Source organism: Papio anubis, chromosome X, assembly GCF_008728515.1.
Source record: "Papio anubis isolate 15944 chromosome X, Panubis1.0, whole genome shotgun sequence".
NCBI lineage: Eukaryota > Metazoa > Chordata > Mammalia > Primates > Cercopithecidae > Papio > Papio anubis.
In genome coordinates, this window is record NC_044996.1 from 98,914,067 (window position 1) to 98,928,624 (window position 14,558).

The 14,558-nt window shown below is 42.7% G+C and overlaps 1 pseudogene; it reads left to right on the top strand.

Moving 5' to 3' along the window:
• The first annotated feature begins 3,762 nt into the window (after nt 1-3,762).
• Nucleotides 3,763-9,500, top strand: LOC110742188 (annotated as a pseudogene).
• Nucleotides 9,501-14,558: the final 5,058 nt, after the last annotated feature.

The following is a 14,558-nucleotide window of genomic DNA, read 5'->3' on the forward strand; positions in this document are numbered from 1 at the left end:
TGTAATTAGTAAATCACTATTTTGCAAGCCTCAGTGTAATAATTGATTCAGGCAAAGATCCTTGAGGGCTGTTAAAAACATTCAATAAAAGTTGTTTTTGAACAGGATGCTAACATCCCGTTCTCTAAAATGTCAGTCCACAGATTGCTTGCTAGTTAGAAAACTTAGCATCATTAAAGTGGTTGCACAATATTACCCATGAAGTATTCTTGGTCGTTATTAAGTATTCTTGTTAAAAATGCTTAACCTGAAACGGATCAAACCTCTAGACCTAACTTCAAGTCTACAGAAAATACAGAAGATAAAGGAAGAGTTAGATGACATCATGAGGAAACAATCAGATGATACAGAATGTGGGACATTCTACAAGTTAACTGGCCTGGTTTCTTTAACAAGTCAGTATGGGACTAACAGGCCAATGCAAGGTAATAATGGTAGTGCAGTTTTGGGGTTTTTGGTTTTTTTGAGACAAGAGCTTGCTCTGTCACCCAGACTGGAGTGCAGTGGTACGATCATGACTTATTGCCGCCTGGACCTCCCTGGCTGAAGCGATCCTCCCACCTCAGCCTGCCGAGTAGCTGGGACTACAGGCATGCACAACCACATTCAGCTAATTTAAATATTTTTTCTTTTTTTTTGTACAGACGGGGTCTCCCTGTGTTGCCCAGGCTGGTCTCAAACTCCTGGTATCAAGCAATCTTCCTGCCTTGGCCTCCCAAAGTGCTGGAATTACAGGCATGAGCCACAGCACTTGGCCTGTAGTGTAGTTTTTGATCTCCCTAAATGCTATCTTAAAACCATTATGATAGCAAAGAATCATTATGATGGCAAAAGAAAAAATTTCCCAGATTACATTATGAACAAAACGAGGTGACAAGCATCCCCAAGAGCACCAGAATGCAAATGGTTGCAATCAAACCATTGACAATGGCCAGACCTTTGTAGGTCCTATATAGGTTTAGCAGCAATACAGAGAAGTAGTGGAAAGGATATAGGAATGTTCTGCTGCGGGGTGTAATCCCAGCACTTCTCTTCTAAAAATACAAAAATTAGCCAACTGTGGTGGTGCACGCCTGCAGTCCCAGTTACTTTGGAGGCTGAAGCAGGAGAATTGCTTGAACCTGGAAGGTGGAGCTTGAAGTCAGCCGAGATGGCCCCATTGTACTCCAGTCTGGACAACAAGGTGAAACTCTGTCTCAAAAAAAAAAAAGAATATAGGGATGTTCTGATGGCCCTAAAAGCCGAATTTGCAAATACTCCTGAGCTCAATTACTTACTGTCTCAGTTTCTACCACAGGAGTTACTCCTACCACCAGTTTGCTCACCTGACGGCCTGTCCACTTGGGTCACCACCCTTCAAGATTCTTCCAACTGGCTGCCTTCTTGGCCCCTGGGAAAAACCCACACACACTCAGCCCACCAAACTCTGGACATACACGCTGTCTGGACTCGCTTTCCTTACTCTGCCATGTCAGGCTGCTACACGAGCCTCCTCTCTACAGGTTTATCCAGTTAGGAGCAGTCATCAGTCTCTGTCCTCATCTACATTCTAAAACTCTTAGGACATGTCAAGCTTTCCCAAAAACTCCCCTCAAGCTGTACCCCAGAGACAGGATTGGGTAGGTCTATATGTTTCTGCAGCTCGGCACCTGGGACAGAAGCAGATGTCAGTCTCTCCATGTGGAAGGAACCTCCGTTATTCTGAGTTATCTTGCGGACCCTCTCGTAGCTTGAGGTGGTAGTGGTAATGTCCATGTCAAAGTGACAAAGCGTTCTCCACCGCAAGATTTTCCTGACATTCTTTTCAAAAACAATCTGCAACCTACTCTCACATAGGTTGGAGGGGGATCATCCAAAGACTTGTTGGTCACCTCACAGATGCATTTTCCAAAATATGTAGAAACAGAAACACCATGTCAAAATATGAATGTGCGAGGTATTCTATTGTATTCTATTTGTATCCTTCCCATTTTAGCCTTGTATCTGCCTCTGGGTTGGTTATCCAGTATTTTGTAAACCCAAAGTAACCTTATTTCTCATAGACATAGGTGTTTTTCTAGAAATAATAAAGTCCTTCACACTAACAGGAAATGACACTAGTTGGTCTGATTCACTCAAAGAAATACGCTCCAGAAAAGGTAAATCTGTAGGTAAATATACAATACTAAATAAATATATTTTTTTCCTAATGTATTTAAATTACATAAGATTGCATAAAACAACTCATTTTTTGTTTTGTTTTGTTTTTTGTTTTTTGGTTTTTTTTGTTTCAGACAGTCTTGGTTTTTTGAGACAGAGTCTTGCTTTGTCGCCAGGCTGGAGTTCTGTGGTGCGATCTCGGTTCACTGCAATCTCTGTCTCCCAGGTTCAAGCAATTCTCCTGCCTCAGCCTCCTGAGTAGCACGGATTACAGGTGTGCACCACCACACTCAGTCAATTTGTGTATTTTTAGTAGAGATGGAGTTTCATCATGTTGGCCAAACTAGTCTCAGACTCATGACCTCAAGTGATCCACCTGCCTCAGCCTCCCAAAGTGCTGGGATTATAGGCATGAGCCACCACACCCGGCCTTACATAAAACAATTCTTATAAAATGATTTTTATGCTATAACATATACAAATATAATCTATATATATATGAAAATAATAGCAGAGTGTGTGTGGGGGGGGAGAAGTGGACTTATATGATATTAGTACAAATTTTTTATATTTTACCAAAGGTAATTAGTAATTACTATGAAGTAGAGAGTGACAGGTTAAGATTCATATAGTAATCCCTAAAGCAACAACTAAGAAAATAACTTTTTTTTTTTTTTTTGAGACGGAGTCTCGCTCTGTCGCCCAGGCTGGAGTGCAGTGACCGGATCTCGGCTCACTGCAAGCTCCGCCTCCCGGGTTTATGCCATTCTCCTGCCTCAGCCTCCCGAGTAGCTGGGACTACAGGCGCCCGCCACCTCGCCCGGCTAGTTTTTTTGTACTTTTTAGTAGAGACGGGGTTTCACCGTGTGAGCCAGGATGGTCTTGATCCTGACCTCGTGATCCGCCCGTCTCGGCCTCCCAAAGTGCTGGGATTACAGGCTTGAGCCACCGCGCCCGGCTGAAAATAACTTTTAAATATATAGTAAAACAATTCAACAAAGGAATTTAAAGACAATGTAGGTGATGTGGACAAATTGCTAGAAATAAACAAGTTACCAAAAATGAGTCAAGTAGAGACAGAGAATCTAAATAGAACTATACATAAGTGGGCCGAGCGAGGTGGCTCATGCCTGTAATCCCAGTACTTTGGGAGGCCGGGGTGGGCAGATCACTTGAGGTCAGGAGTTTGAGACCAGCCTGGCCAACATGGCGAAACCCTATCTCTACTAAAAATACAAAAATTAGCTGAGGGTGGTGGCAGGCGCCTGTAATCCCAGCTACTCAGGAGGCTGAGGCACGAGAATTGTTTGAACCAGGGAGGCGGAGGTTGCAGTGAGTTGAGATCACGCCACTGCACTCCAGCCTGGGCGACAGAGTGAGACTCTGTCTCAGAAAATAATAATAATAAAAAGTAAATAGAATTATACATAAGTAAAAACATCTGAATTATTTCAGAAATTTACAAGCTGATCTTAATAGGACTCAGAATAACAAAGAGATTTTTGAAAAAAAAACCAGAAGTTGAAATACTTTCGCTTTCTGATTTCAGAAATTACTATAAAGCCGCAGTAATGAAGACTGTGTTGGTCAAAGGATACAAAATTTTACAGCCAGAAGGAATAAGCTAAAGAGCTCTATTATACAATATAGTGACTATAGCTAATAACAGTGTATTGTATACTTGAAAATTGCTGAGAGAGTAGATTTCAAATATTCTCATCACAAATAAATGATAAGTATGTGTGGTAATGTACATGTTAATGAGCTTGATTTAGCCATTCCACAGTGTGTACATATTTCAAAACATCATGTTGTACAATATAAATACACACAATTTTTATTTGTCAATTCAAAAAATTTTTAAAAATACTCTAAAAATAGGTTTAAAAAGACAGCGTGATATTGTCATGAAGATAGATGATGGTACAGAATCAAGAGTCCAGAAATAAACCCTTCCATTTATGGTGAATGAATTTTTGACAAAGGTGCCAAGACAATTCAATGGAGAAAGGATAGTCTTTTCAATGATAGTTGCTGGGACAATTGGATGTCCACATGCAAAAGGATGAATTTGCATTCTTACCTCACACTATACATAAAAATTCACTTGAAATGCGTCAAAGGCCTAAATTTTAGTGCTAAAACTTTTAGAGAAAAATGTAAGAGAAAACTTCGGTGTGATGGTTAATTTTAGGTGTCAACTTGACTAGATGAAGGAATACCTAGAAAACTGGTAAAATATTATTTCTGAGTGTATCCGTGAGGGTGTTTCCAGAGGAGGTTGGTGTGTAGTCAGTGGACTGAGTGGGGGAAGATCACCCTCAATGTGGATGGGCACCATCCAGTTGGCTGGGGGCCCAGATAGAACAAAAAGGCAGAGGAAAGGTGAATTTGTGTTCTCTCTCTCTCTCTCTCTCTGTCCTGGAGCTGGGACACCTTTCTTCTTCTGCCCTTGGACATCAGAACTCCAGGTTCTCCAGCCTTCAGATTTTGGGACTTGCACCAGCAACCTCCTAGGTTCTCAGGACTTTGACATTGGACCGAGAGTTACACCATTCGATTATCTGGTTCTGTGGCCTTCAGACTTGTACTGAGCCATGTTACCAGCCTCTCTGGTTCTTTAGCTTGCAGGTAGCCTATCATGGGATTTCTAAGGCTCTATAACCACATGAGCAAATTCTCCTAATAAATCCCCTCTTATCTATCTGTTTATCTGTCATTTATCTACCTATCTATCATGTATCTATCCTATTGGCTCTGTCTCTCTGGAGAACCCCAACGAATACAGATTTTGGTATTCAGAAATAGGGCTGTTGCTATAACATATACCTGAAAATCTGGAAGCTACTTTGAAACTGGGTGATGGGTAGAGGTTGGAAGAACTTGGAGGAGTATCCTAGCAAAAGCCTATATTGCCATGAATAAAGTGTTTAGAGCGATTCTGGTGAGGGCTCAGAAGAAGACAGCAGTCGGGAAAGTCCAAAACTTCTGAAAGATCACTAAGTAGTCATGATCAGAATGTTGGTAGAAATATGAATGGTAAAGGTAATTCTGGTGAGATCTCAGATGGAAATGGGAAACAAGATATGATAAACTGCAATAAAGTCCTTCTTTGTCATAAAATGGCAAATAACTTGGCTGAATTTTACCCATGTCTGAAGGTTTTGTGGAAAGCAGAACTTAAAAACAATGAACTAGGATATGACAGAAGAACATCTAAGTAGCAAAGCATTCAGGGTGTTGTCTGACTTCTTCTAATTGTATATAGTTAAATGCAAGAAGAGACAAATGATTTAAACATGGAATTTTTAATGAAAAGGGAAGAGGAACATAAGGATTTGGAAAACCCTGGCTAAGTAAAGAATCAAAGGCATGTTTAGGAGAGAAAACCAGAAGTGTGGCCAAAGGACCGTTTGATAAGGAGATTAATACAGATAAACAGAAGCCAGATGCTATTCATTAAGACAATGGAGAATTAACCTAAAGTCATTATGGTGATCTTTGAGGCTGCCCCTTCCATCACAGTCTCAGAGCACAGGGACCTTGAGGGCAAGGTTTCTAGAAAAAGGACTGTGGGATCTCACCATTTGCTGCCCTTTGCTACCTCAAGTATCTGCTTCCTGCATTCCAGTGCAGCACTCTTTGGCTGTCCCAGCTATGGCTTAAGCAAGCCCAGGTGCAATTCAACCTGCTATTCTGAAAGATTAAAACATTAAGCCTTGGTTACATCCAGGTGGTGCTAATTGTGCAGCCCCAGAGAATGCAAGAAATGTGGGGCCATGGCTTCCTTTACCTAGATTTCAAAGGATGTCATGGACAGCTTGGGGGCCCAGGTAGTTTAAATTCCATGTTTAAACTCTGTCATAGGGGCAGAGCTACCACAGAGAGCGTCCACTAGTGTTACGGCCTTTCTGCTCCTTAGCTCAGCTAAGTCTGAGTTCTTGTCTCACAAGCAGGAAGAATTAGGCACGCGAATGCCCGAGAGTGAGTGGAGTAGAATTTATTAAGCAAAAGGAAAACTCTCAGCAGAGAGGGGATGTCGGAGGGTGGAGGTTTCCCTATCTGAAGGCGGGAAAAGTCCCCCATGTGGCTGGATCCAGGACCTTTTATGGACTCAGAATGGGGAGGGCATGTTGATTGGTTTGTGAGTATGCAAAAAAGGTTAAAGTGAAGACACCATTCAAAGGTGGGCATGACTGTAGAAAACCAGTTAGGAAAGGGTAGGTATAGGTAAAATAGGTAAAGGGAGGGGATCGATCAGAGGAAAGTGTGCCAAACAGGAAGACAAGTTATCAGTCCAGTCTGAGGATTTAACTTGTAGCTTGGCTTTCAGGCTTTAAACTGTCTTTGGCTTGGAGTTGGGGTTTCACTGGCTACCCACCCCATCTGCCTAGGCATTTGGCTGCCTCCTCTTGCTATCACTAGGACAATGCCAGTGGAACTGTGGGCTCAGGGCCGCTGCAGAGACCCCAGAAATGTAGACTCACCAATATGCAGTCCTAGCCTGGGAAAGCTGCATGCACAAGTCTTCAACCCATGAAAACTGCTGCATGGGCTGAGTCCAGCAAAGTCATGGGGGAGTGGCTGCCTGAGGTCTTGGAAGCACATAGCCCACTCTAGTATGCCCAAAAGGTGGGACATAGAGTCAAGGAAGATTGTTCTGGAGCCTTACGATTTGATGTTGTTCACTCTGTTGGGTTCTGAACATACTGGGGATCAGTTACCCCTTCCTTCTTGTCTGTTACTTCCTTTTAGACTGGGAATGTCTATCCTATGCCTGTCCCGCCACTGTATTTTGGAAGTAGATAACCTGATTTCACAAGCTTATGGCTGGAGGGAATTTGTCTCAGAATAAATCGTGCCTTGAGTCTCACCCATATATGATTTAAATGAGATTCTAGATTTTGGACTTATGTGTTGGTGCTAAAATAGTTAAGATTTCGGGGTCTATTGGGATGGAATGAAGGTGTTTTGCATATGAGAAGAATGTGGGTTTTGGGGGGTAATGGGTGGAACGCTATGGTTTGAATGTTTGTCCCCTCCAAAGCTCATGTTGAAATTTAATTGCCATTGTAATGGAACTGGGAAATGGGACCTTTCAAAGGGGATTAGGTTGTGGGGGCTCTGCCCTCATGGGTGGGTTTAATGTCTTTAAAATGAGACTTTCTGGAGTGGGTTCTCTCTTTTTTTCCTGCTCTTGTGCCACATGAATAACAGTGTTCCTCCCCTCTGGAGGATACAACATTTAAGGTGTTATCTTGGAAGCAGAGGCTGGGCCCTGGCCAGACGCCAAACTTTCTGGTGCCTTGATCTTGGACTTTCCAGCCTCCAAAACTGTAAGACATAAATTTCTGTTCTTCATAAATTACACAGGTTGGCTGTGCCTGGGACCACAGACACGGGCAAACTTCCGAGCTACCAGCCCAACAGGGGCATAAAATGTCCCCGAGATGACAAAGAAGAGGAGCAGAAGATGCATTGGAAGCAAATTAGTACTCAAGATTGGGAAGAGGAAATGATTATGGTGGAAGAAGCAGAGGATGACAAAAAATGGCTGCTTCAGATTATTGACACAGAGGGTGAGGAGGAAGAAAAAGAGGAGGAGCTGTTGGATGAAAGCTCAGTGAAGAAAATGATGCTCACATTTGAATAGTGAGCATATAAAAACTAAGAATTGCAGATTAAGTTTCCAGACAATCCAGAGAAGTTCATGGAATCCCAACTGGACCTACATGACATCATTCAGAAGATGCACGTGGTGGCCACCATGCCAGACCTGTATCACCTTCTGCTGGAGCTGAATGCTGTGCAGTCACTTCTTGGGTTGCTTGGACACAATAATACAGACGTGTCCATAGCTGGGGTTGATTTGAGTCAGGAATTAACAGATATATAGACATCTTCTATGAGAGTGAAGAGGGAGCAGAAGTACTCATTGATGCTCTGGTGGATGGGTAGGTGACAGCACTGCTGGTGCAGAACGTGGAGCGCCTGGATGAGTCTGTGAAGGAGGAGGCCAATAGTGTCCATAACACTCTTGTTATTGTGGGAAACATGGCTGAGTTCTAGCTGGAGATGTGTACGAGAGGTGCCCAGCAGGGTCTTCCTCAGTGGCTGTTGAAGAGACTGAAGGCAAAGAAGCCTTTTGATGCCAACAAACTGTATTGCAGTGAAATGCAGGCCATATTGCTCCAGGACAACGATGAAAACAGGTAATTGCTTGGGGAGCTGGATGGAATTGATGCACTTCTTCAGCAGTTATCTGTGTTTAAAAGACACAATCCCAGCACAGCAAAAGAGCAGGAGATGATGGAGAATCCGTTTGATTCACTCTGCTTCTAACTAATGCTCAGTTCCAATCGTGAGCACTTCCTGAAGGGCGAGGGTCTTCAGCTGATGAATCTCATGCCCAGGGAAAAGAAGATCTCACGGAGCAGGGTCCTGAAAGTGCTGATTGCATCCAAGGGCGTCTACAACTGCGGTAAATTTGTTGACATTCTTGGCTTATGAACCATCTTTCCCCTCTTTATGGAATTTCCCAGAAAGATCAAGAAAGTGGGTACCACTGACAGGGAACACAAAGAGCATGTCTGTTCCATTCTGGCTTTCCTTTTGTGGAACCTGAGAGGGCATCAGCGAACCTGGCTTCTGAATAAATTCACTGAAAATGACAGTGAGTAGGCTGACAGACTAATGGAGTTGCATTTTCAATATCTGGGTGCAATGCAGGTGGCAGACAAGAGGAAGGAAGGGGAAAAACATGACATGGTCCAGTGTGGAGAGATCATAGACAGTGACATGGGGGATGAGTTCTACCTCCAGTGCTTGGATGCAGGGCTCTTTGTTCTCCAGTGCATCTGCTGCATTATGGCCAAGATCTGCAATGCCAATGTTCCCCAGATTTGCCCGAGGGTTCACCAGATCCTAAACATGTGAAGACGTTCCATCAAAATTGTCAGGCGTATCATCAAGGGGTATGCAGAGTTCTGGGAGAAGGAGCAAAAGCACATCCTGGGCTTGCTTGAAAACTTCTAGAGGCCTCTTGACCCTGTGCATAATGGACTCTCTCTTGGCTTCCCTTCCAGAGACAGTTTCTAGACAGCTGTGTGTGGCTTTTGGACAAATTAAAGCTAGTTTTGGTTAAAAAATAAATAGAATAAAATAAAGTACATGGTATTCTGTTATAGCATCACAAAATGAACTAAGACGCTTGGTTACCTTGGGTTAGACAAAAATCTCTTAGATATACACAAAACGTGAAAGAACAAATTGATAAATTGGATTTCATCAAAATAATAAAACTTTTGTGCTTTAAATGACACTATTAAGAAAATGAAAAGGGCAGGGCGCAGTAGCTCACGCTTGTAATCCCACCACTTTGGGAGGCTGAGGCAGGTGGATCAACTGAGGTCAGGAGTTCCAGAGCAGCCTGACCAACATAGTGAAACCCTGTCTCTACTAAAAATATAAAAATTAACCGGGCATGGTAGCATGCACCTATAATCCCGGCTACTCAGGAGGCTAAGGCACAAGAATCACTTGAACCTGGGAGGTGGAGGTTGCGGTGAGCCGAGATAGTGCCATTGCACTCCAGCCTGGGCAACAAGAGCAAAACTCCATCTCAAAAAAATAAAGAAAGAAAAAAGAAAAAAAGAAAATGAAAAAATATTTCAAATCATATTTCTGGTAAAGGACTTGTGTCCAGCCAGAATGTACAAAGAGCTCCTACAACTAAATAATAATAAGACAAGCAACTCAATTAAAAAATGGGCAATGGGCCAAAGTTTTGAATGCACATTTGACTAAAGAAGATCTACAAATCTTCTTTGTAGATCTAGAAGATTATCTAGAAGATAATGTAGAACACATGAAAAGGTATTCTACATTATTAATCTTTAGGGAAATGCAAATTAAAACCATAATGAACCACCATTTCATACTCATAGAATGATGGTGAGGATGTGGAAAAACTAGAGCGTTCATGCATTACTGGTGGGAATGTAAAACGGGACAGCCAATTTGGAAAAACAGTTTGGCAGTTTCTTAAAGTTACCATAAAATCCAGCAATTTTCTAAATATCTAGAGAGAAATGAAAACATATTATAACATGCAAAAATGTGTACACCAATGTCCATGGGAACATAATTTGTAATAGCCAAAAAATGGAAATAATACAAATGTCCATCAACTGATAAATGGATTAAAAAATGTGTGGGCCAGGCACAGTGGTTCACACCTGTAATCCTAGCATTTTGGGAGACCGAGGCAGGTGGATAGCTTGAGCCCAGGAGTTCAAAGCTAGCCTGGGCAACATGGCAAAATCCCATCTCTACAAAAAATACAAAAATTAGCTGGGTGGGGTGGTGCGCATCTGTAGTCCCGGCCACGTGCGAGGTTGAGGTGGGAGGATCACTTGAGCCCAGGGTGTCCAGGCTGCAGTGAGCCCTGGTTGCACCACTGCACTCCTGCCTGGGCAATGGAGTAAGACTCAGTTTCAATAAATAAATAAATAAATAAATAAATAAATAAAGGACGGAGTACTGATACATGCTGTAACATGGATGAACCTCAAAAACATTACACTAAGGGAAATAAGCCAGATGCAAAAGACCACATGTTATATGATTCCATGTATATGACATAATCAGAATAGAGAAATCTATATGATCAGAAAGCAATTTAACGGATGCCTGGTGTTGAGGGTAGAGGGTGGGGATTGCAAACAGCATGCACAGTCTTTTTGGAGTGATGGAAATATTCTTTTTTTTTTTTTTTTTTTTTTTTTTGAGATGGAGTTTCGTTCTTGTTGCCCGGGCTGGAGTGCAATGGCACGATCTCAGCTCACTGCAACCTCTGCCTCCCAGGTTCAAGCGATTCTCCTGTCTCAACCTCCCAAGTAGCTGGGATTACAGGCATGTGCCAGCACGCTGAGCTAATTTTGTATTTTTAATGGAGACGAGGTTTCTCCATGTTGGTCAGGGTGGTCTCAAACTCCTGACCTTGGGTGATCCACCTGCTTCGGCCTCCCAAAGTGCTGGGATTACAGGCGTGAGCCACTGTGCCTGGCCAGAAATATTCTTAAACTGGATTGAGTTGGTAATTTCTCAACTCTATAAATTCACTAAAAATCATTAAATTGTATACTTGAGCCGGGCGCGGTGGCTCAAGCCTGTAATCCCAGCACTTTGGGAGGCCGAGAAGGGCGGATCACGAGGTCAGGAGATCTAGACCATCCTGGCGAACACAGTGAAAGCCCGTCTCTACTAAAAATACAAAAACTAGTTGGTAGAAATTGGCGAGAGCCTGTAGTCCCAGCTACAGGGAGGCTGAGGGCAGGAGAATGGTGTAAACCCGGAGGCCGGAGCTTGCAGTGAGCTGAGATCGGCCACTGCACTCCAGCCTGAAGAGCCAAGAGCAAGACTCCGTCTCAAAAAAAAAAAAAAAAAAAAAATTGTATACTTGAAATAGGTGAATTTTGTGGCATATGAATAGGTCTGTTTTTTTTAAAAAAGTCAAAGCAGGCATGATGCTTACTCACAAGCTGCAAAGTGCCTGGCATTTAACAGAGGAGACAGACACATCTGCAAATAAATGTCATGTTTTGAGTTAATTTTATTTAAAGACATATATTCAATATGCTATGGGTTTTTTTGCTCATTATGTTTCATTCCTAATCTCAAAATGCATAATTCTTGGAAAAGACTGTGTTCTGAACTCTCCTGTCATTATTAAGTATATATATATATAATGTAAGAGAAGGCAAAATTAGAAAGACTAGATGCAATTCTTGCTTTTGAATAGTTTATATGCAGATATGTAAATAATAAAGCCTTCCTGGTCCTTCTCTCTCTTTCTCTCTTTCTACTTCTGTCCCCCACTTTTTTTCTCCTCCAAGTGGAAGATGCTGAAATCATTGGCTTGACAACGTTTTCTGAGTGGAGTCTGGGAAGGTTTTGCAGAAAACATTAATTTCTGGGTAGAAATTTCTTAGAGTAGAAGAAATTGGTGCTGTGAAGAGAATAAAGCAAATGTTCCAGAAAAGGCAAATAAATATGGGGAAAGAATTTGAGTAGTTGTTAGCCTATGTGTAGAGAAGAACTAATGTATTTGCTTGGCTAAGATTATTACATGACAGATTTTTAAGGAGTATGTGTAGGGTGGAGAGGATAGTTGAAGAAGACCTGAAAATTACCAATTTGAAATTTGGTAGAAATTCTTCACAACTCTCACAGCGCATGGATAAGACTTTAGTTGAAATAGCTTCCAGAATTGGTTTACCGAATTCCTGGAAATGAACTGTTTTAAAAGTTTGTACATTTCAGAAACTCATGGAGTTCAGAATGCCAAGACAAAGGCGTTCAATTGAACAAGGATAAACCAGAGTTTACCACTGGGATTTCCTAGGCTGTTCTGGAGATGTTTCAATTTTTATCATAGAATTTCCCTAGAGACATGGAAAAGGAGAAAACCCTTACACAAGACTGTAGTCTTTTCCACTCAAAACAATTTTACACTTGCACTTGGTGAATGAAATGCACTTTCTTGCGACTGCCGAAAGCAAAAGACGACTGTGGCCACATGGGGGCAGCAGACACCGGGGTTTCCAAGCTTGATCGCCAGAAATTTGTGCTAAAAGGAGAAAGATCTTCCACGTTTATTCTCTGGTCTAAATGTCTCTTCCATACTGCCGAACTGTGGGAAATTAATATATTTAAAACACTAACAAAGAAATCTCACGTGCTAATCAGAAGTTGGCAAGGGCTTGCTTTTTTTGTGTTTCTAATGGCTAGTTTCTCACAGGTCATTTCTTGGCTATCAGGATATCCTCTGACAATCATAGTGCCTGGCATCTAATGATAGCTTAGTAAACGTTGGTTATCCTTAGTGTTTTTTGGAAGGTAACTGCTCCAACTCACCAAAACACATTCTCTAAGATCTCAGACCACGGTATCCAGAGAAGGCTGCATCTCTTTAGCTAAGAGTGTTCACATTGTCTAGCAGTCCTACACATTTTCTGCAGTCATGAATTTAGAGAGAAGCACCTTGTCAAATCAGTGATTCTGAGAAAAGCATATCCGACACAGTCACTTTCTCTTTACCTGTGTGGTGCTGGAGCAGAAACTGCAATTGGAATTTTGAGGATGGAAGGTGAGCACAGGCGGGGCAAGATGGGATCCCGGGTGTACCACTCCATCCCTCCTGCCTCTTCCCCTAACAGCCAAAGAATCAGGGCCTCATGGATGAGGCGAGGCACTTAGGCTGGCACCACCAGCTGCCTGGCTCTTTAAGCCTCTTGCTGACGCCCCCTGCCTATTCATTTCAACATTTGTTGAATGCCCACTCTTTCTTTTTCTTTCTTTTTTTTTTTTTTTTGTTGAGATGGAGTCTCGCTCTGTCTCCCAGGCTGGAGAACTGTGGCTGGATCTCAGCTCACTGCAAGCTCCGCCTCCCAGGTTCACGCCATTCTCCTGCCTCAGCCTCCCGAGTAGCTCGGACTACAGGCGCCCGCCACCTCGCCTGGCTAGTTTTTTGTATTTTTTTAGTAGAGACGGGGTTTCACTGTGTTCGCCAGGATGGTCTCGATCTCCTGACCTCGTGATCCGCCCTTCTCGGCCTCCCAAAGTGCTGGGATTACAGGCTTGAGCCACCGCGCCCGGCCGCCGAATGCCCACTCTTTCTTAAGCGATCCTTATACATCGTCTCATTTACCATTTCTCTACGTAGAAAAGCTATTTCATGCCTATGTTTGCAGATGCTGGTCCTTCTGCCTGGAATACCCTTTCCTTCTTCTCAGTCTAATTCCTATGTGTCTTTCCAATCCAGCGCATGGCATGCCCTGTTCTGGAAACCCCACAACAGTTTAGATATAGCCAAAATGGGCTCTTGTAAGCACATGGTCTTACCCTCAGCACAGTGTTAGGATCACAGGCTTGGTCATCTTCCTCTCCCATGAGACCACAAGCTCCCTGTGCTCAGAGCCCTGCCTCCTTTGGCCTTGAATCCCCAGAGGCCAGCACAGTTTCTGGCACATTGGAGCCGCTCCAGAAAAGTTTATGGAGTGAGCAAATGAGTCAATCCATTTATCCCTGAATGAGATGTTTCCTTTCCCTTCCTTTCCCCAGTTAAAATGCTTTTTTTTTTTTTTTTTAATCTCTCTTAGGAAATTATTTTAAAAATAAGCAGTCAGCTTCTACCTCCTACACAAGGAACATCAGAGAATACCAATGAACCATCATTTACAAGTGGGACTTGCTGAAGAAGGAAGTGTGTAGTATGAACCTCTGTCGATATCCCAGGCGCTGTGGAGTCCTATGGGGATATGGACCAAGCTCCATGCGTGCGGCTCTGAGAGATGCCTTCACATCAGCAGCAGCTGTTAGTGGCATTAAGATGTGAATGGCTTCCAGAAGCCTCTCAG